Source organism: Diceros bicornis, chromosome 34, assembly GCF_020826845.1.
Source record: "Diceros bicornis minor isolate mBicDic1 chromosome 34, mDicBic1.mat.cur, whole genome shotgun sequence".
NCBI classification, from domain to species: Eukaryota; Metazoa; Chordata; class Mammalia; order Perissodactyla; family Rhinocerotidae; genus Diceros; species Diceros bicornis.
Genome location: NC_080773.1, coordinates 36,837,485 through 36,859,757, shown reverse-complemented (window position 1 = coordinate 36,859,757; position 22,273 = coordinate 36,837,485).

Sequence of the window (22,273 nt, the reverse complement as noted above, 5' to 3'; positions counted from 1 at the left end):
TTAATTTTTGTGAATGGCGATAGCAGATGGTCCACTTTCATTCTTTTGCATGTGGCTGTCCAGTTTTCCCAACACCATTTATTGAAGAGACTTTCTTTTCTCCATTGTATGTTCTTAGCTCCTTTGTTGAAAATTAGCTGTCCGTATATGTGTAGTTTTATTTCTGGGCTTTCAATTCTGTTCCATTGATCTGTGTGTCTGTTTTTGTACCAGTACCATGCTGTTTTGATTACTATTGATCTGTAGTATGTTTTGAAGTCAGGGATTGTGATGCCTCCAGCTTTGTTCTTTTTTCTTAGAATTGCTTTAGCTATCTGGGGTCTTTTGTTGCCCCAAATGAATTTTAGTATTCTTTTTTGTATTTCCGTGAAGAATGTCATTGCAATTCTGATTGGGATTGCGTTGAATCTGTAGATTGCTTTAGGTAATATAGACATTTTAACTATGTTTATTCTCAGGTAGGGTATTCTTGGCTGTATGTTTTTTCCTTTCAGCACTTTAAACATATCATGCCACTCCCTTCTAGTCTGTAAGATTTCTGCTGAGAAGTCAGCTGATAGCCTTATGGGGTTTCCTCTGTAGCTAAATTGTTGCCTTTCTCTTGCAGCTTTTAAAGTATTCTCTATCTTTAATTCTGGAGATTTTAATTATGATATGTCTTGGTGTGGGCCTCTTTGAGTTCATCTTGTTTGGTGGTCTCTGTGCTTCCTGTACATGGATATTTGTTTCCTTCCCTAGGTTAGGAAAATTTTCAGCTATTATTTCTTCAGATTCTCTGCCCCTTTGTCTCTCTCTTCTCCTTCTGGGACATCTATGACACGGATGTTAGTGCACTTGATGTTGTCCCAGAGGTCTCTTAGACTGTCCTCATTCTTTTTAATTCATTTTTCTTTTAGCTGTTCAGCTTGGGTGATTTCCTCTAGTCTTTGTCCAGCTTGTTAACCCATTGTACTGTATCATCTACTCTGGTTTTGAGTCCCTGTAGTGAATTTTTCATTTCCAGTATTGTATTCTTCGTTTCTGATTGGTGCTTTTTCATATTTTCCAATTCTTTGTTGATGTTCTCACTAAGCTCATCCATTCTTCTCCCACGATCAGTGAGCATCCTTCTGACTCTTTCTTTGAACTCTTTGTCAGGTAGAATTGCTCACTTCTGTTTCATTTAGTTCTTTTTCTGGGGTTTTGTTCTGTTCTCTTACTTGTAACATATTCCTTTGCCTCCTCATTTTGTCTCTTTCTTTGCTTATATCTATGTATTAGGTGGGTCACCTACGTCTCCTGATCTTGGAGAGATGGCCTTATGTAAGAGTCCTTTATGAGGTCCAGCAGTGTGCTTCCCTCTCATCACCAATTCCAAATGTTCCAGGAGTGACCCCCATGTGGGCTATGTGTGTCCTTCTGTTGTGGTAGGGTTGTTCTTGCTGTAGGTGCCCAAGGAGGCTGGGCTGTCCCTCTGGCCATCTGGTTGTAATGCTCAGTTGTGTGTGGCTGCTATGAACCCTTCAGTCTCTTTATCAGATGTGGGGAGCCCCAGCACAGTTGGCTTCAAGGTCTAATAGCACATTCCTGTTGCAGTTTTCTGTTAAGTGAGTAGGCCCCCAGTGTGGTTGGTTGTTAGGCCCAGGACCTTATAATTGCTGTAGGCCTCCAGCCTATAAGTTTTTTGACAGCTCTCTCAGGATTGCAGCTGGGTGGGCCTGGCCCTGGGCAAGGGAGCACCCAATCGTTTCAGGCTTTGGAAGGTGGGGCCAATTGCTTATGTGGCTGTTTGAGAAGCACAAGTCTTCTGCAGCTGACAAGCCCCACCGTCCTCAGGGCCACACATACAGTCAACACAGTCCTGCCCTGTGCACACGCCCCAACCCCCTGAAGAGGACCCAGTCGCCCGACTGCAGAGGCCCTGCGCATTCCACCATTGCCCAAACACTCCATCTGCTCCTCACACATGCCGTGCCCTGCAGAGGTAGACCCACTTGCCCAGCTGCAGAGAACTGAGTCACCTGGCCTATGCAGGCCCACAAGTTGCCTGAGGGCTTGCCATTGGGTGGGGCCAGTCCCTAGGGTGGGCTGCCTGCCCTGGCTGAGCTGGATTAAATTGGTGCTCTAGTGGATGGGGCAGACTCTGGGCTGAGAAGCCGGGAGAAGAACTCCAATGGTGTCTGCAAGTATCTGTGTCAGCACGCCTGCACCAGGTCACAATAATGGCTGCTGCCAACGTCTCAGTCCCTAGACAGGTCTCACTTCTCACTGAGATGCACCCAGAGCCTATCAGGTGAGTCTCTTTTCACCAAAGGGCTGTGCACCTTTCTGGTGATTTTAGGTTGCGTTCCAGAACAAGTGAATTTGTCCATGGGGCCTTTAAGATCTGGGTTTTTTCCTTTATGTCTGATAGCTTTTCTGGGGATATTCCCTATTGTTGTTAGTAGCCAGCAAGGCCAGATATTATGACACTCCTCTTGGTTGTGCTGGGTCTAAAAAACACTTATAGCAGCAACACTCCCCCGCTCAGGTCCTCCATTCCTCCCGGGAAGGCTGTGTACCTTTGGATTGCTCCTGGGCGGATGGAAAGTGCTGTGGCTTGTGAGGGTGGCTTTTTTTTTCTCTCAAGAAGGGAACTTCTGCCTCTTCCACCTCAGTCAGGACTGTGGCTTGTTGCAGGTGTTCCTCCTATCCAGTTTTTGGTTCTCTCTCAGGGGTAATTGTTCCAAGAGTAGTTGTAGATCTGTTGTGTCTATGGGAGGAAGTGAGTTCAGAGTCTGCTTATACCGCCATCTTGACACCAACCCCTCCAAGTAAATTTCTTTCTTTCTTTTTTTTTTTTGTGAAGAAGATTAGCCCTGAGCTAACATCTGTTGCCAATCCTCCTCTTTTTGCTGAGGAAGATTGGCCCTGGGCTAACATCTGTGCCCATCTTCCTCTACTTTATATGTGGGATGCCTGCCACAGCATGTCTTAATAAGTGGTGCATAGGTCTGTGCCCAGGATCTGAACCTGTGAACCCTGGGCTGCTGGAAGCAGAGCACTCAAACTTAACCACTATGCCACTTGGAGGGAAGGCCCCTCCAAGTGAATTTCAACATGAAATAAAAATGAAAGGAATTTGTTGGCAAAAGTCCTAGTAGACAAAATAACAATTTAATCAATTAAAATAAAATGGAAAAGGGCCAGAAATCATTTTTAAGACATACCAAAAAATAGATTTAACATACAAATTAGGTAGGTTCGTTGACTTGAAGTGAGAAGCAGCCAATTTTGTTTACATCTGAGACACCACAATAGATATTTAAGATCCCAGGAGGCATGGCATCTAATGGTGGATTACTGTTACCGTGGTCCATTGAAATGAGCGAGGCCATTCAATCTTTACAGGGAAATACTTTGCTGTTGTAAATGTTCTATTCAGTGCCTATTTCAATAGCCTCTCAGTCTTTCTTACCTTCAAAGGTGAATTCAGTTATTCACTTTAAAAGAAACACAATACACCTTCTCTCAGTTTCCCATGGGATACCTCAAAAGTTCAGCCATCACACACAACCTCTACTGGCGAGACCTTAATTGGATCCAGCTGTCCCCAGGCACCCAAATTTGGCACTACAATGATGACATCATCCTCCTGTGAGAGGATTCACTAGACACTCAGGATATACAAACACTCATCATTGCACTTACAGCAGATGGGCTATTTCCCTACCCAAGCTTCAGGGTCTTGCCACCTCAGTGAAATTCTTAGGTTCATCTAGTGTGCCTAAGGACCACTCTATTCCCGATGTAGTTAAAAGGCAATTACTAAGTTTTTCAGGCTTATTTATGCACTCATCCAATAATTGGCCCACTCTGAGACCTTTACAACAGAAGGCCCTAGATTCATAACAGGCACTTCTTTTAGTGTCTCCTGGTGGCTCCATGGTGGAAGCTCTGGTGCCCACCTACTATGCTTCCTAGAGTCTCTGGACCACCCATGATGGCAATAAGTTGCCCAGGGGCTTCTGGATTGCAAAAAGCTGCCTATTTTGACTCCACATTACATGCCCTTAGAGCAACAACTGCTGACTGTATGCTGAGCCTTCTAGGAAATGAGGTTCTCCCAGGACCTGAACCCGTGACACTCTGCAGCCATGTACCCATTATTTCCTGGGCCATAAAAGCAATATCACACAAGCTCAGCATGACCACCAATGCCTTGATACAGGATGGAGCCAAACCTGGACTCTGGTGTATCCCACCTGCAGGAAGAGGTGGCCTCCCCTGGCCTCCATCTCTTGCCAGATGCCATGGTCCTGAAGGAGGAAAATCCTCTTCTGGACCCTTAACTACCTGGGGATACCCTTGGGATCAACTAAAGTGAACAGCAAAGGGAGATGACATACTTTATTGACAGTAATGCCACGAGCATACATGATGGTGTTCTCTGGAGGGTTGCTGCTTTTCTTCCTCTGAACAGGACATCCCTGACAAAGACTAAGACCTAAGGGTCAGCACAAGTGGCCTAACTCCAGGAAGTCCTCTTAGCATTGGATTAGAGGATTAGAATAGCATAGATTAGATTGGATGATTGGATTGGCATTGATTAAAATAAATTTCAAAAACTCATGTGAAAATTTTGCCAGATGACCCTCCAGATCCCATTCTTCTATCTTGTCCCAATGGACACATGAAACATCAGTCACAGAGGAACCTCTGCCCTTGAAGCTTGGGCTGAACAGAAGGGGCTTCTCCATTCCTCTGCCATGGCCAACATGGTGACAAGTCAATGCATTCTACATAGGAACATCTATCACCAGCGATACAATGGAGGGACACCATCCCAGGAGGATCCCTCTCCTATAGTCACTGGCAAATCGACTTTATCAGGCCACTGTCCCCCTATGCCAGTGCCACTTTTTATGACTTGACAGTGGTAGATACCCACCCAGACGTCTTATTTGTCCACCCCCAGACATGCCACTGCTGAAGCTACCATGTAGAGCCTCGCAAAAACACTCCTCATTCCTTTTGGAGTTATTGACATTGAACAAAGCTCTCACTTTAGAACAAGGCATTCAGTAGATGTTTCACCTTCCCTCTCAGTCCCAGGCTGCTGGTTTTACAGAATGCCACAATGGCTTAGTTAAACAAACCTTACGGAAATTACAAAATAAAGTATGATCTTATCAATGGGTCTCCCTCCTACCACTGGACCTCATTATACTAAATTCCTGGACCTTGGGGCCCTCTACTCCATATCAAAATGCATTGAAAACAATGACCTTTCCTTGCCCTCTGTGGTGACACTTCACATACCAGGGTCTACAAAGATCATATTGAATTAGGCATTCCTCCTCGTTCCTCCTCGTTTTTTGTCTATCCTTTCTGGTCTTGTCCCCCTCCTGACTGGGAGGGAATCCAGGTGAGGCTTGAGTTATTGTGAGTTATGAACCTCTCACTATCAAATGCCCCTTTGGCCATCTGCCAGAGTTATCTGGCACCCTGATAAATGTTAATTGCCTAGCCTAAACCACAAGCTTTGCCAAATATTCCTGGCTATAAAGGATGCTTGATTTCTTTTTTTTTTATAATTTTATTTATTTATTTTTTTCCCCCAAAGCCCCAGTAGATAGGTGTATGTCATAGTTGCACATCCTTCTAGTTGCTGTATGTGGGATGTGGCCTCAGCATGGCCGGAGAAGTGGTACGTCGGTGCGCGCCCGGGATCCGAACCCCGGGCCGCCAGCAGCGGAGCGCGCACACTTAACCGCTAAGCCACCGGGCCGGCCCAGGGATGCTTGATTTCTAATGTCCATAATGATCTCACTTAGGAAGTAGACATCATGGCTCCAGGACCCACACCCATAACAGTGTGAATAGCAGAAAGGCCAAGAATGATTAAAACTAGACTCATCTAATAGGATCTTCCACTAAGGAACACAGGCTCCCTCCAACCACATAGATCTGAAATGGAAACATCACCCGCTCCACACTATGCCCATGTGGTCAGTGGGCCCTCGGTGCCTCAGGTTATAACACTTACACAGAAAAAAAGCTATTGCTCAGCCTTCTGGCTTTTCATAGCCTGGCTATACTTACTTTGGGTAGGTAATAGCCTGGGCCTGGGACACCCTAGGCCATGGGCAGACCCCACCTGGCAATGCAATAGCCATCTGGCTATATTTTGGCTCACTGATACCCATACTTAAATGGCCTCTTAAACACCAATACCATAGCCAACCACTAGTTGGCACCATAATTTTATTCCCATCGCACTGGCAAATTTTGTACAGCTGGATGTACCATAAGGCTCCCTGTCAACTGTCTGCCCACATGGCCACCCAATCAGCTGATCTTAAATAACTCTTGGCCATTGCACCACCCATACTCTATCGAGCTATTTGGCTGACGCTACTTCCAAACCTAAACCTCAATTGTTCTCCTGGCCTTCTCTTTAAAACACTGGCTGCATCTGTTCAGGATGGTCATATAATGTCCTGACCAAAATGCTTACTGGCAATACATTAATTCTTGGTTGTTCATGCCAAATGCTAAGTCCAAGATTTTAGCCCCTGAGGACTACTGGTTTTATTTCCCCAAATACCCCTCACTTCTGCAGGCATATGTTCCTCCACCTCAGACTTCTCTTATTTTGACTTGTACTATCTGCATTTGGGGGCTAAATATAGTTTTTTTGGACCTCCTGCCAAAAGAAGTTCTGTATCTTGATTATGGTGGTAGTTACATGAATCTACACATGATAAAATTGCACACACACACACACACACTTATATGTAAAATGGTGAATTCTGAAAAAGGCCTGAGGATTGAACCAGTGTCAAATTCCTGGTTTTGACATTATGGTTATGTATGATGTTACCATAGGGGAAGCTAAGTGAAAGCTACTCTGTACTATATTTGCAACTTCCTGTGAGTCTATAATTATTTCAAAATAAGACATTAAAAAAAAGATCTTGTGTCTGTCTTGCTAAATCCTTCCTAACTTTCCAGAGCAGTTAGAATAAAATTCAAATTTCTCATCATAGCCTACAAAGCCATGTGCATCAGCCCCTTCCCCCTCGTCCCTCCAACCACCACTTTTCCCTCCTGTCCTGCTGGCCTTCCCTCCATTCCACCGACAATCCAGCTGTCACTCACCTGGGGCTCTTGGTACACGCTTTTCTCTTTGCCAAGAATTTCTCCTCACCTTTGCACCTGGATGTTGTCTTCAGTGGACTGCAAAATATCAACTCTTATTTATTGTCTGCTGTTCCTTCTGTGCAGTTTAATATGTATTTTCCCACTTTTACAGATGTGAATCCTGAGGCCTGGGGAGAATGGACATGATCAAGGTCAGCCAGTTGGTAATAGGCACAGCTCAGACAAGTTAGATCCCAATCTGTCCCCAGAGACTGAGCACTTAGCTACTAGCCCACACTGACCCCACTCAGAAGTGAACTGGGAGGAGATGAAAAGAGAAAGGGCCAAGTTCTAAGCTTGGTGTTTTGTTTTATTATGAAGACAATAAAATCTTGAGGTTATGTTCACTTCAAAAAACAAGAATAAAATAAAATATATATTGAAATGCAAAAGACCTGTAATAGTCAAAACATTTTCTTGAAAGTAGAACAAATTTGGACCTTAAAGATCTGATTTCAGAACTTACTATGAACCTATAGTGGTAACAGTGTGGTGCTGGTGAAAGTATGGACAACGGAGCAATGGAAGAGAGTCTGGAAATAGACCCACATGTGTATCATTAATTTATTTTCAACATAGCTACCCAAGTAATTCAAAGGGAAAAGGATAGTATTTTCAACAAATTATTCTGAAAAAATGTGATATTCTCATGCATAAAAATTTAAAAAACTTCAACCCTTCCCTCAAAACATTCACAAAGTAACTCAAGATGCATCATAGACCTTAATATAAGAGATAAAAATGATACCATCTTAAAGATAACGTAGGAGGAATGCTCTTTGTTCTTGCTTTAGGCCAAGATTTCTAACACAAGAAAAAAACAAACAGAAACCATAAAAGACAAATATGATAAACTAGACTTAAATAAAAATTTCTTGCAGTTCAAAAGATACTGTTAAGGAAGCAAAAACTCTAGCGACAGCCTACGAAAAGAATATTTGCAAAACATCTATCTGATAAATGATGGGTATTTAGAATATGTAATAAGATGACCAACACCATTAAAAAATAGGAAAAATATTTGAACACATATTTCACTAAAGATGACACATGAATGATAAATAAGCATATGAAAATAAGTTCAGCATTATTAATATTTAAGGAAATACAAATGAAAACCACGGTGAGATACCACTACACACTCATTTCAATGGGAAACATTAAAAGGCTGACAATACCGAGCTGTTGAAGATACGAAAGAAACTGGAACTCTCATACATTGCTGGTGGGAATGCAAAATAGTAAAATAAATGTGGAAAACACTAAGAGTTAATAAAGTTAATTATCCACTTATCATTTGACACAATCTTATTCCTAAGTATAACCGCAAGAGAAATTGAAACGTGTCCACAGAAATACTTGTGTTTGCAAGTTCCCAGCAACTTTATTCTTCAAAGCCAAAAACTAGATAACAAAAACATCCATCCACAGATGAATGGGTAAGAAATTACGTTATATTTATAAATGGAATACTCCTCTTCAATATAAAGGAATAAATTACCTTGTTGACCGAGGAACAATTCAAACAGCAGGTATTTATTTGGGCAATTAGAATGGCAGTTCGGGAGACATGGATCCAAGGTAGAAACCCAAAATGTGCTCCAAGGAGAAAAAAAGAGGCAAGAGTTTATAAAGGCAAAAAGAGATAAATTACACAGGTTGTTTTGCAAGATTTGTGATTGGTGCCGGCAACAACTGTTACTTCTTGGCCATACATAATTGTTTGCTAAGGCCACCGCTAAGGCAGAAAGTTCTTATCCATGGGAGTAAGCATATTTCTTGGAAGAAGGTTAGGTTGACAACAGTGAAGCACAGTCCAAAGGGTACATTCACTATGGTTAGAGATAGACATAAGCCCCACTTCCCTAATGACCTCCCAGCTCTATTTTAGAAGCCTTGATGTATGTTACTACATTTTGTTATCGTTGCCTACAACTGATACAAGAAAAACCCCACATTGATCTCAAAAGCATAATAAGTATGGAAGTGCGCATGATCTAGATCAACTACTGCCTAGAGTTTTTGCCTAGCATCTAACAAGGAAACAATATAAAGCCTGGGATCTGGCCCTGGGCGCCCAGTTCTGAGGGGCCAGCCCTGGGTGAAGGTTTGCTCCTCTCCTCTGAACTGTGCTAAACGGCTAAAGATTGAGGGCCACTGGAGAGGTGAGAAAGCTTTTCAATTCACACCGGGGTCTTCTCTACCAAAGTATCAATCTCCCTTTCCCGCCTGTCCTGTCCCAGACTCCGCCCCACCACCCTCACTTTAAATGAGCTGCACCATTTCCAGGTTAGGATTCCTGCCTTCTTACATTCTGGTCTCTCTTTGCCACTCCTACCAGCCACTATACAGACTGTAACATCCTCATGGTGTCCCCAGCAATGGTCACTTGTGCCGCCTTCTTCGTGTCTCCTGACTCACCCACACCTGTGTCTTTCTGCCTCATCCCTGAGCTTCTGCCCCCTCCACCCACGTGCTTCCGAGTCCGGCAACTGAAGGATCTCATGGCCGCGCCCACCTTAGGCTGATGGACCCCCCACCTATGTGTCTCCTGCTGGGTCATCACAGATTTTTCCCCTCTTTTGGGGAGTACTTGTATCCAGATCTTGGTAACTCTCCTTCCGTTTTCTTTATGTATTGCACAACAGGTATTTAAGAGCAGCACATGTTAGCCACTGTTTCGGAGGCAAAAGCAGAAAAAGATACTTTCCCACAAGTGGATCACAACCTTCACTCTTTTATGCCTTCTACCTCCTTCTTGTGTCCTTTGCCTTTTAGATGTATCTCCAATCCAATCATCTGACTCAGTAATTCTTCAAATATCTCCATCCTCTTATTTATTCTATTCTGTCCTTTTTATTTTGTGTTTTTTTTGTGAGGAAGATCAGCCCTGAGCTAACATCCATGCCAGTCCTCCTCCTTTTGCTGAGGAAGACTGGCCCTGGGCCCCGAGGCCATGTAGGTGGTAAATGAAACTGCTTTTCTTGAACTGTTCCTCGCCGCAGCTTTGGGTTCTCCTCTAGACAAGTCTAAGATGGCCTAGATCTCCCCCAGGTCTGGGGACAGAACTCCACTAGTTGCTGTCATCTGTGTCTCCCTCTAACTTTGAACTTCTCTACGGCGATTTTGGGGTGTGATCAGCACCCCTTCAAGATCACCATCTCTCCCAGACCCTGAAGCTGTCTCGAAGTTTCTACTCCATAAATCCCTCTGTGGTTCATCTGATTCTGCCCTCCCTGCAGCTGCCACATCGGTTTAGGCCATACCCTCTCACACCTGGAATATCCATTTCACATTGACACATACTGAACAGGACCTGCCAAACACTGAGCTCCCTGTCAACTGCTGGGGATGCAGCATGGAACAAAATGGACAAGAATTCTTGTGTGTGAGTTGGTTAACTTCTATGGGGGGGTGACAGACAATAAACAGACAAATCAGGGGAATACAGAGTTTGTCTTTTGGAGGTCACAGCTTTGGAGAAAATAAAGCAAAGAGGGTGAATAGAGAAGCAGAGAGGGAGTGGGGGAGTGTGGGCTGCAATTTTAGAAAACGTGTCCAGGGCAGCTCTCTCTAAGGAGGAGATGTTTGAACAGAGACCTGGAGAGAGTGCGAGGAGAGCCGTGGGCTCCTCTCCCAGAGGCAGAGAGAAGAGGGAATAAATGCCCAAGATGGCAGTGAAGCTGCTGGGTTCTGGGAACTGCATGGGCCGTGAGGCTGGAGCAGAGCGAGCAACAGGGCGAGGTCACCAGGGTCTCCGGGGCACCGTGGAGAAGCTGGTTTCTGCACTATGTCTGTGATCTTCGGAGTGAGGTTCACACTCCGCGCTCTCTCCTGTCTGTGGTGAGGTAAGCACAGAAACAGAGTGAGCCTATAAACTCTGAGGGCAAGCTGACAGACATTTTATGTCCATTGAATCTGATGACATAAAAGACCTTGCACTTCGTGTGGCTTTGTTTTCTTATTAATTTCACATTTCTGGTAATTCATTTTGATTGTGTTTTGTGAAATTCTGAGTCCATGACAGACTGGAGATCAGGGAGATCCTTCACCAGAGGCAGTTTGAGCTCTGGCATAGTGACTCTGGGAGATGTTGGGGAGCTTCCGGAGAGGAGGGACGTGGTCAGACGGTTATAACAGGGTCCCTATGAGGCTGCTTTGAGAATTGAAAAGACTGATGGGAGGAGGGGAGGCCAATCAGGAGCTGACCTCATAATCCGGGGGAGGAATGATGGGGCTGGGTGGTGGATGGGTGAAAAGTGGTTTTATTCAGTTTTTATTCCCACTCAGTGTGAATATTGTTACATTTCACTGCAGAAATATTAGTGTGTTTGATTATGGCCTATTGCCCCAGGCCCGGGTGTATAATATAGTACGTACATGGATTAGTGAGCTGGATGAAGATTCCAACAGGGAGTCCATCAACAGGCAAACTTTATCCAATCATGTCTTTAAATGCATCACCCATCCCTGACCCTATAAAAGGAGGAGCCTGGGGAAGGCAATCAGATGAACCCAGTGAAGAAAGCCAGTCGCACAGCAGCTCAGCCTTCAGCCCAGGATTACTTGGTTTGAAGTTCATTCAAGGAGGTGAGTTTTCAGAACTTAAAAGGAAAATTCTAATTTTGTGTGTGCGAGTGTGCATGCATGTGTATGCTGGAATAGCTGTGCGGAGAAAATTCCTAGGTACAAAGAGGTGGGGGGTCTCTCGGGCATGGGGGATGGTCTATTGTGACAACTGCTCTAGCTGTGCAAAACCTGGCCTGAGTGAAGAAGACTTCTCCTGGGAAAGTCTTTTTGTATGGCTCTGTTGTCTTGTTAATTTTATGTTTCTGGTAATTCATTTTTATTGCATCTTGTGTGAGTCTTGGTCAATGGCCATTTGCGGTGGGACTGGGGCTGAAATTTAAAGGGTGAGTGTCAGTTATTTAGCAGACTTGTACTGAGTGCTTGCTTACTATGTGCCAGCAAATGCTCCCCGTGCTTCATATATATTCACTCCTTTAGCTCCCATGGCACCTCTGGGAGCTGGCGTCATTAGAGATCAGAGTCCCCATGACACAGATGGGGACCTGATGGGTAATGTGCCTGGGGTCACACAGTTTGTAAATGCCAGAGTCTAGATTAAGAACCCCAGAAGTCTGGGTATTTTTCTTTCCTTTTGTTTTTTACTGGGATATAATTGACATATAACATTGTATTCGTTTCAGGTGTACAACATAATGATTCGATATTTGTATATATTGCCAAATGATCACCACAATAAGTCTAGTTAACATCTGTCATCAAACATAGTTACAAATTTTTTTTTTCTTGTGATGAGAGCTTTTAATATGGCAGTCTGGTTTTGAATTCCAAGGTCTTAGCTGTAATAATGCTCCACAGCCGTGTCTGTGTGGGACTGAGTGCATGTCTGCAAGTGTGAGCATGTGGTCTGTGTGTGCTTGGGATGGTGCTGAAAGAGAATTTTTTAGGGAGGCCCAGATAAAGAAGAGGTCATGGGATCTACATAAAAAAGTAAATAGAGGCCAGTGTACCTGGATATAGAGAACCAGCCACAACACCTAAGATGGGGGGGAGGGGTGAGCGCAGGCCCAGGCCCTGGTCCCATGGGACCAGGGAGGACTTGCTACATTTCCCCCAGGGCAAGAGGGAGCCAAGGAAGGGAGTAAAGTGGGGTGTGACCTGAGCAGATTAGCATTTTATAAAGATTGACTGGAAGATTTGTGGTGAATAGATTAGGGAAAGTCAAGAATGTGTTCAATTTTCTTCTATGGGGTTTTTCTGGAATCATCTTTGCCTCGTTAATTGATGAGATCAGCGTGGCTAGTCTGATCAGACAGCCAGGTAAGGTTGACACAAATCATGAAATGAATGACACCAACTGGTGGAAATAAATGAGGTCTTTGTGTGTCCGTGTCTCAGTCCAACCACACACCCACAAGTTCTGATTTGTAGCATGAAATTTGCTTTTTAAAAAAAGACAAATCTTTGAATTGTTAACTATATATAAATTGGGAAAAGGACACAAAAATAGAGCAATGATATAGAAAAAGGATTAAATCTTTTATCCATTCGGCGTGCCTCTGGTTGCCCAGGTAATGTGATTTGTAGTCAGAAATCGAACTGAGCAACGCAAACAGAATTTCTTTTTTTTTTGTTTTTTTGTGAGGAAGATCAGCCCTGAGCTTACATCTGCCAATCCTCCTCTTTTTGCTGAGGAAGACTGGCCGTGGGCTAACATCCATGCCCATCTTCCTCCACTTTATATGGGACGCCGCCACAGCATGGCTTGACAAGCGATGCGTCGGTGCGCGCCCGGGGACCGGAACCGGCGAACCCCAGGCCAATGCAGCAGAGCGTGAGCACTTAACTGCTTGGCCACCGGGCTGGCCCCATGCAAACTGAATTTCATCTCCACTGGACCCTACTCTCCAGTGGAAAAGGACAGGCATTAGAAATAGATCAACATAAAACTATAACTTTGATAAATGTAGTGAAGCAAGGACAACTGTTGTTCACAAAGAAGGGTAATTGTTGATAGAATAAAGATGGTAAAGATGAAAGTAAAGGGAAAGCGAAGGAACGTATCCTTGGACAGTGGGTGTAGCTAGGGGTGGTTGTGCAGATGTTGCGACTGATGGAGGAGGCTCCAACACAGGATGAGATCATTTGCACGAATTCCGGCCTCTCTCTTCTATTTCATTCATTTTATTCTCAACTTTCTCTGATATTTTGTTGTCTTATAATAACTGAAAGAATGTATTTGTACCAGATCATTGCCTTCATTCAATTACATCATGTCCAATTACAATTTAAGATCCTATTTAGTATTTAAAGTTGAACATTTTTGTTTAAGTGTAGTGCAAATACAGAAAATAAAAAAGTGAAAGTATATAGCTTGGTGGATTTTTACAGAGAAACACTCCTGTGTAACTACCTCCAAGATCAAGAGGTAGAATATCACCAACTAAAACCGGAAGTACAGCATCCCAGGAACTCTCTTAGTCCCAGGCAAACTGAGATGGAGTCCTCCTCTGGAGCCCTCCATGTATGTACCTATCGCAGTGTCTACTGTTGTCTCCAAAAGTAACCAACATCCTAAATAATATTGATCATATTTGTATGCTTTTCAATCAACATAAATGGGAATAAACAAAATGTATTGTTTAGTGTCTGGATTATTTCAGTCAGCATTATGATTTGTGGTTAATCTGTGTTGTTGCATGAAGTGGTTCATTCATTTTCATTGCTGTCAAATATGCCTCTCTATAAATTAATTGTAATCTATCCCATTTAATGTTGGACATATAGTTAGCTACAGCATGGGAATGTTATGAATTATGATGACATAACATTCTTGAATGTGTCTTTTTTTCTGTGTGTGTGAGGAGATCAGCCCTGTGCTAACATCTGCCAATCCTCCTCTTTTTTCCTGAGGAAGACCGGCCCTGGGCTAACATCCGTGCCCATCTTCCTCCACTTTATATGGGACGCCGCCACATCATGGCTTGCCAAGCAGTGCGTCGGTGCGCGCCCAGGATCGAACCGGCTAACCCCAGGCCACCGCAGTGGAGCGGGCGCACTTAACCGCTTGTGCCACTGGGCCGGCCCTTGAATGTGTCTTTGATGCACATGTGTACTTTTTCTATTGAGTATATGCCAAGGAGAAAAATGGATGAGTCTCCAGGAATGTGTAAATACATATTTAGTAGATACCAGTCAAAACATTTGCCAAGTGAGCACTCACCAGTGGTGATTAGGAGTTCCAGGTGCTCTCATCCTCAAATAGCACTCAGGCTATTTGATTTTAGTCGTTCTGGTAGGTATTTTGTATCATGTTACTGTAGTTTTATTTTGCGTTTCTGGGATGATTAATGAGGTTGCGCCACTTTCCATTTGTTTATTATTCATTAAGATATCCGCTTTTGACAAGTACTTTTGACCATTTTTCTATTAAGCAGTCTTCTATTTAATTGATTTGAAGGAGTTCATTATAAACTCATTCTGTGTTTTGTATGTGTATTGGAAATATCTTCTCCTATACTGTGCTTAATCTTTTTAATGACTGAATAATTTTAGTTGACGAACAGAAGTTCTTGTTTTAACGTAGTCCAGGATAGCAATCTTTTCCTTTTGCTGAGTACTTTCTGTGTCGTATTGAAGATATCTTTTCCTACTACACATTCTTTTTTTTTTTTATAATCTTATTTATTTATTTTTTCCCCCAAAGCCCAGTAGATAGTTGTATGTCATAGCTGCACATCCTTCTAGTTGCTGTATGTGGGACACAGCCTCAGCATGGCCGGAGAAGCAGTGCGTCAGCGGGCACCCGGGATCCGAACCCGGGCCGCTAGCACTGGAGTGCACGCACTTAACCTCTAAGCCACAGGGCCGGCCCCCTCCTACACATTCTTAAACATATTCTTCCATGTAGTCTTCTAGAAGCTCTATTGTTTTATATTTCAGAGTTTTTTTGTTTTTTAAATCAACCTAGAACTAATTTTTATAAATGATGCAAGGTAGAGGTCAGGATTAATTTTTCATTTTACGGATGTTCAGTTGACCTACCACCATTTGTTGAAAAAAAAAATCTTTTCCCTCTGCATATGCAGTCAGTGTCAAGTTTTCAAGGAAGCAGGTAACTGTATAGATGTCAATCTATATCAGGACATTATTTTGTTCTGTTGCTTTATTTATCTGTCCTTGTGCCACGATCAGTGTAGTCTCCTAATCCATTTTGTCTTCTGATTATGTAAATCCTAAAAAAATTATTCTTCTTAAGAATTGTCTTGGCTATTTTTAGCCCTTTTATGTCTGTATAATTTTAGAATTAGCTTGTAAATTTTTGCACATGTGCACGGGCATACACACACACTTGCTGGATTTTCATTGAGATAGCATTGAATTTATAAAGCAACTTGGGGAGAATTGATATTTTCTATAATACTGAGTCTTCCAATCCATAACATGGCTGTCCTTTATATATAGAATATTTATTAACATTGTGTGTTTGGGTAGAGGGCTTGCACATTTTCACTGGATTTTTTTCTTAGATATTTGAGGTTTAATGGTAATATAAGTGGTAAAGTATTTTTTTATTTTAATTTCCAGCTGCTTGTGTTATTATACAATCCAATTGATGGTATATTGGCCTTGTATCGGGCATCTTGCAAAAATTCACTTAACCTAATATTTGTAGAATATGTGAGATTTTCCTGCAAACCAAATCAAGACGTGTATAAATAATGGTATTTAATATATTTTCTTACCATTTTTTACTGGCTAGGGAGCAGTCCAATATTGAATGGAGTTGACAGTGGGCATCCATCTCTCAATTTCAAGGGGAAAATTTTTAAGGATAGTTTTTGCTGTATTTTGAATACTTTATGACATTGAGGAAGTACTCTTTATTCCTGGTTTACTAAATGTCTTTTTCAGTAATGAGCACTGACTTTTATTAAATGTTTTAAATGTATCTACGGAGATGATCATATAGTGTTTTTCTATATTCTACTGATGTGATAAATTACATTGATTTTTAAATTTTAGCCCAACTTTTCATTTAGAAAGTAAACCCCACTTGTTTGTGATGTATTATTCTCCTTGTATGAGACTGGATTTCATTTTCAAATATTTTGCTTTCAATTTTTATGCCTACATTTGTGAGAGATATTGACCAGTAGCGTTCTCTTCTTTAATGTACTTGTAGGATTTTGTTATCAAGGAGCTGCTGAACTCATTAACTAAAAGGGGAATGTTCCCCTTTTTTTTCATGCTCTGGGAGAGTTTGTGTGAGGTCAAAATTCTTTCTTTCTTAAATGTCTAATAGAATTCGCCCATAAACTCATCTGAACCTGAAATTCTTTTGTTTTTTAATTTTTTTATTGATGTTTTAATAGTTTATAACACTGAAATTTGGGGTTGTACATTTTTGTTTGTCCATCACCATATATATGTCTCCCTTCACCCCTTGTGCCCACACCCTACCCCCATTGCCCCTGGTAACCACAATACGGTTTTCTCTGTCCATGTGTTGGTTTCTATTCCACATATGAGTGAGATCATACAGTGTTTGTCTTTCTCTTTCTGGCTTATTTCACTTAACATAATACCCTCCAGACCCATCCATGTTGTTGCCAATGGGACGATTTTGTCTTTTTTTATGGCTGAGTAGTAGTCCATTCTATACATATACCACATCTTCTTGATCCAATCATCAGTCGAGGGACACTTAGGTTGCTTCCACTTCTTGGCTATAGTGAATAATGCTGCAATGAACAGAGGGGTGCATAAGCCTCTTTGGATTGTTGATTTCAGGTTCGTTGGATAGATTCCCAGTAATGGGATAGCTGGATCATAGGGTATTTCTATTTTTAATTCTTTGAGGAATCTCCATACCATTTTCCACAGAGGCTGCACCAGTTCGCATTCCCACCAGCTGTGTATGAGGGTTTCTGTTTCTCCACATCCTCTCCAATATTTGTTGTTTTTTGTCTTGGTGATTATAGCCGTTCTAACAGGCATGAGGTGATATCTTAGTGTTGTTTTGATTTGTGTTTCCCTGATGATTAGTGATGTTGAACATCTTTTCATGTGCCTATTGGCCATCTGTATATCTTCTTTGGAGAAGTGTCTGTTCATTTCCTCTGCCCATTTTTTGATTGGGTTGTTTCTTTGTTTTTCAGTTGTGTGAGTTCTTTATATATTATGGAGATTAACCCCTTGTCAGATATATGTTTTGCAAATATTTTCTCCCAGCTGGTGGGTTGTCTGTTCATCTTGATTCTGGTTTTGTTTGTCTTGTAGAAGCTCTTTAATCTGATAAAGTCCCACTTGCTTATATTTTCTTTAGTTTCCCTAGTCTGGGTAGGCATGTCATCCGAAAATATTCCTTTATGACCAATGTCAAATGGTGTGTTGCCTATATTTTCTTCTATGAGTTTTATAGTTTCAGGTCTCACCTTCAGGTCTTTGATCCATTTTGAGTTATTTTTTGTGTATGGTGATAGCAGATGGTCCACTTTCATTCTTTTGCATGTGGCTGTCCAGTTTTCCCAACACAATTTATTGAAGGGACTTTCCTTTCTCCATGGTAGGTTCTTAGCTCCTTTGTCGAAAATTAGCTGTCTGTATATGTGTGGTTTTATTTCTGGGCTTTCAGTTCTGTTCCATTGATCTGTGTGTCTGTTTTTGTACCAGTACCATGCTGTTTTGATTACTATTGCTTTATAGTATGTTTTGAAGTCAGAGATTGTGATGCCTCCAGCTTTGTTCTTTTTTCTTAGGATTGCTCTAGCTGTTCGGGGTCTTTTGTTGCCCCATATGAATTTTAGTATTCTTTTTTCTATTTCCGTGCAGAATGTCATTGGGATTCTGATTGGGATTGCGTTTAATCTAGATTGCTTTAGGTAATATAGACATTTTAACTATGTTTATTATTCCAATCCAGGTGCATGGGATGTCTTTCCATTTCTTTATGTCATCATTGATTTCTTTCAATAATGTCTTGTAGTTTTCATTGTACAGGTCTTTCACCTCCTTGGTAAGATTTATTCCTAGATATTTTATTCTTTTTGATGCAATTGTAAATGGTATTATCTTTTTGAGCTCTCTTTCTGTTAGTTCGTTATTAGCATACAGACATGCAACTGATTTTTGTAAGTTGATTTAGTACCCTGCGAGTTTGCAGTAGTTGTTGGTTATTTCTAATAGTTTTCTAATGGATTCTTTAGGGTTTTCTATATATAAAATCATGTCATCTGCAAATAGTGAGAGTTTCACTTCTTTGTTGCCTATTTGGATTCCTTTTATTCCTTTTTCTTGCCTAATTGCTCTGACCGAAACCTCCAGTACTATGTTGAATAGGAGTCATGAGAGTGGGCAGCCCTGCCTCATTCCTCTTCTCAGAGGAATGGCTTTCAGTCTTACCCCGTTGAGTAAGATGTTGGCTGTGGGTTTGTCATAAATAGCCTTTATTATGTTGAGGTACTTTCCTTCTATACCCATTTTGTTGTGAGTTTTTATCATAAATGGATGTTGGATCTTGTCAAATGCCTTCTCTGCGTCTATTGAGATGACCATGTGGTTTTTATTCTTTGTTTTGTTGATGTGGTGTATCACGTTGATTGATTTGCAGATGTTGAACCATCCCTGCATCCCTGGTATAAATCCCACTTGATCATGGTGTATGATCTTTTTAATATATTGCTGTATTTGGTTTGCCAATATTTTGTTGAGGATTTTTGCATCTATGTTCATCAGCGATATTGGCCTGTAATTTTCCTTCTTTGTGTTGTCTTTGTCTGGCTTTGGTATCAGGGTGATGTTGGCCTCACCCTGATTTAAGAAGTTCCATCTTCCTCTATTTTTTGGAATAGTTTAAGAAGGATGGGTATTAAATCTTCTTTGAATGTTTGGTAATATTCACCATAGAAGCCATCTGGTCCTGGATTTTTATTTTTTGGGAGGTTTTTGATTACTATTTCAATCTCTTTACTTGTGATTGGTCTATTCAGATTCTCCATTTCTTCTTGTTTCAGTTTTGGGAGGTTGTATGAGTCTAAGAATTTATCCATTTCTACTAGATTGTCCAATTTGTTGCCATATAATTTTTCATAGTATTCTCTTATAATCCTTTGCATTTCCGTGGTATCCATTGTAATTTCTCCTCTTCCATTTCTAATTTTATTTACTCGAGTCTTTTCTCTTTCTTTCTGAGTAAGTCTGGCTAAGGGTTTGTCCATTTTGTTTATCTTCTCAAAGAACCAGCTCTTTGTTTCATTAATCCTTTCTACTGTTTTTTTTTCTTAATTTCATTTACTTCTGCTCTGATTTTTATTATTTCTCTCCTTCTGCTGACGTTGGGCTTTGTTTGTTCTTCTTTTTCTAGTTCTGTTAGGTGTAATTTAAGGTTGCTTACTTGGGCTTTTTCTTGTTTGTTAAGGTGGGCTTGTATTGCTATGCGTTTCCCTCTCAGGATTGCTTTTACTGCATCCCATATGATTTAGTATGGCATATTTTCATTTTCGTCTGTTTCCAGATAGTTTTTGATTTCTCCTTTAATTTCATCAATGATCCATTGGTTGTTCAGTAACATGTTGTTTAATCTCCACATTTTTGTCACTTTCCAAGTTTTTTTCGTGGTTGATTTCCAGTTTCATAGCATTATGGTCTGAAAGGATGCTTGTTATGATTTCAATCTTCTTAAATTTATTGAGGCTTGCTTTGTTTCCCAACATATGGTCTATCCTTGAGAATGTTCCATGAGTGCTTGAGAAGAATGTGTAGTCAGATGTTTTTGGAAGGAGTGCTCTGTATATGCCTACTAGGTCCATCTCGTCCCGTTTTTCATTTAAGTCCACTATTTCTTTATTGACTTTTTGTCTGGATGATCTATACATTGATGTAAGTGGGGTATTAAGATCCCCTACTATTATTGTGTTGTTAATGTCTCCTTTTAGGTTTGTTAATAGTTGTTTTATGTACTTTGGTGCTCCTATGTTGGGTGCATATATATTTATAAGTGATAAGTCTTCTTGGTGGAGTGTGTCTTTTATCATTATATATTTCCCTTCTTTGTCTCTCTTAACCTATTTTATCTTGAAGTCTACTTTGTCTGATATAAGTATGGCAACACCTGCTTTCTTTTGTTTGCCATTAGCTTGGAGTATTGTCTTCCATCCTTTCACTCTGAGCCTGTGCTTGTCTTAGAGCTGAGATGTGTTTCCTGGAGGCAGCATATTGTTTGGTCTTGCTTTTTAATCCATCCTGCCACTCTGTATCTTTTGATTGGAGAGTTCAATACATTTACATTTAGGGTAATTATTGATATATGAGGGCTTAATGTTGCTGTTTTGTCACTTATTTTCTGGTTCTGTTGCATTTCCTTTGTTTCTTGTCCCATTTGTTTCGGACTACCAATTCAATTTGGTTGTTCTGTCTTATGACTCTTCTAGTTTTCTCTTTGTTTATCATATGTGATTTTGTTTTGATTACTTGTTTAGTGGTTACCTTGAGGTTTGTAAAAAAAATCTTGTGTATGTGATACTCCATTATCTGATGGCCTCTTATTTCCTTATAATAAGTCAATTCAATCACTTTCCTCTTCCTCTTCTAAGTCATTCTTGTTATACCTTATTCTATCTTGCTTTGTGGGTGTGTGTTTACAGTGATGAGGTTATATTTATTTTTGGTGAATTCCGTCCTTTAATCTTTGATTTCGGTATTTAAGTGGTTGCTAACCTATTCCAGTAAAGATCTACTATTTTTCTTATTTTGTCTACCTATTTTTCTCCTTGCTCCAAGCTTTGTATTCCCTTTCTTTTTTTCATGCCTGAGGGCCTTCTTGAGTATTTCTTGTAATGGGGGTCTCATGGCCATGAACTCCCTTAGCTTTTGTTTATCTGGGAAAGTTACTATTTCTCCATCATATTTGAAGGAAATTTTTGCTGGATAGAGTATTCTTGGCTGAAAGTTTTTGTCTTTCAGTATTTTGAATATATCATGCCAGTCTCCCCTAGCCTGTAGAGTTTCTGTTGAGAAATCTTCTGAGAACCTGATGGGAGTTCATTTGTACATTATTTTTTCTTTTTGTCTGGCTGCCCTTAATATTGTTTCTTTGTCATTGACTTTGTCCAGCCTTACCACTACATGCTGTGGAGTGGGTCTTTGCCTGTTGACATATTTAGGTGACCTATTGGCTTCACTTACTGGTATTTCCTGCTCCTTCCCCAGATTTGGGAAGTTCTCGGCTATTATTTCCTTGAATAGGCTCTCTGTTCCTCTTCCCCTCTCTTCTCCCTCAGGAATACCTATGATTCTAATGTTACATTTCCTAATAGAGTCATATATTTCTCAGAGACTTTCTTCATTTCTATTTAGTCTTAGTTCTCTCTCCTCTTCCATCTGGAGCATATCTGTATTCCTATCCTCTATAATGCTAATTCTTTCCTCCATATTGTCAGTTCTGTTCCTTAAGGATTCCAGATTCTCCTTTATCTCCTCCATTGTGTTCTTCATCTCCATCAGCACTGATTGGTTTTTCTTTATGATTTCAATCTCTTTTGTGAAGGAACTCCTAATCTCATTGAATTGTTTGTCTGTGTTA